Genomic DNA, 1,652 nt, shown 5'->3' with positions numbered 1-1,652 from the left:
CCACCTTGCTCCTCCAGCAAGGTTTTGCCCGTGCCACCTTGCTCCTCCAGCAAGGTTTTGCCCATGCCACCTTGCTCCTCCAGCAAGGTTTTGCCCATGCCACCTTGCTCCTCCAACAAGGTCCCTATGCTCCTTGGGTACAGCCCATTCTTTCCGTTCCTCTCCATTACAATCAGTTCCTCTGGTTGAGCCTTCTTCTCCATTGCTTACTGCTGCTCCAATACAACTACCCCATTCCTCATACTCCTCTAGTACAACTCCCACCCTCCTCCCCATTTCTTGCTGCTCTTCTGGTACACTCCCGCATTCAATCAGGCACCTGTTCATACAGTACAGTATCCCTTTCCTCCATGCTACTCCAGCAAGCCCCCATTTCTTCCCCTATGGTCCTCCAGTAAAGCCCCTCATTCCTCCAGCAAGTCTCCAGTTACTGCAGTAAAGTCCTTTATCCCCCGCCCATTCTTCCCTCCAACCCACCCTGTGCCACTTTTCTTTCTATGCAACATCAATACTTATATATTTTTTTTAATGACACTTTCTTCCCTACCTCTACTTTCTCATGGGGCATGCTGAAATTCTATACTTTCCCCCTTTTTAGACAGCCAGCCAATGAACTGGTAAAAATTAAAGATAAAAAAAATGTACTTTTCATCTAGTGTTATTAAAACTCAATAAAATGAAATAGGTTTACACCATCCGCAGGACGCTGCGTCTGTCCGACAACTTGGCAAAACTGCAGATATAATGTCTAGTGAAGTCCAACTTTCCTAGACAAGTCTGTGCGGTTAACTTTCCCCTACTGCAGACCTGAGTGGCCCAGCACCTTTCATCCCTATATGCCACCTCCACGCCAGTTGTTGTGCTCAAAGCAAGGCTGGGAGGTTTTACAAGGGCCACATGCAGATTAAATGCTACACTCCTCTTTCTGCCACCCAGGGGGGTGTAGTGTATAAAGTTCTGCCCAGTGCAGATCGTGTCTAGTAGTAAATATGGTGCAATAGGGTATTCGTAATACCAAGCTGTCGGTATGGATGGTGGTCCTTTTTATATTTTTGTTTTCCTGTGTCACCTTCATCATTCCTCCTTGGGGAGGTTGTAGGTGACAGGAGGAGGTTACATGCACCCCCTCTTCCTAATACATATGTGCGCATCAGAGGAGTCACTGCCCCCCAAAAGTCTGTACACAAACACATCAGAAGAGAGAGGCTGCAGCGTCGGTATCCCCCTCCAGGAGAGCCAGTCACCAGGGCTGCGACGGCAAGATGCCAGGGACAGTAGCGTTGGGCAGAACAGCGGTCACGGCGGCCGTTGGGTCCGACAGAGGGCAGACTTGGCACGTCCCTGCAAGACAGAAGAGGAAACAGTTAAGCAATGAGAAAGATAAAAATAGGGGTACAATAAAAAGGTGGCTCCATGCATCACACAGGAATTAACAGAGCAAAAGGAGGAGAGAGTGTAGTGTTGCCATTTAGACTTTAGAGCAGCCCCCCTACCCTGGCCATGGAGTGCAGTGTTAAACCCATAATTTTTATTTAAGTTGGGTGGTACGAAATTGTAGGCAGGTGGCAGCCCCTTTATTGTGACCCAACTCATCAGTAACCACCCAAAAACAGCCGGGTGGTTACTGAAAAGTGTTGGGTGGTCCAGCTAAA

General features: G+C 48.3%; 1 pseudogene; it reads right to left on the bottom strand.

Moving 5' to 3' along the window:
• Positions 1-487: 487 nt before the first annotated feature.
• Positions 488-1,343, bottom strand: LOC140321496 (myc-associated zinc finger protein pseudogene; annotated as a pseudogene).
• Positions 1,344-1,652: the final 309 nt, after the last annotated feature.

Source organism: Pyxicephalus adspersus, unplaced genomic scaffold (genome assembly GCF_032062135.1).
Source record: "Pyxicephalus adspersus unplaced genomic scaffold, UCB_Pads_2.0 Sca5677, whole genome shotgun sequence".
NCBI lineage: Eukaryota > Metazoa > Chordata > Amphibia > Anura > Pyxicephalidae > Pyxicephalus > Pyxicephalus adspersus.
This window is presented reverse-complemented; position numbering and strand designations above follow the sequence as displayed.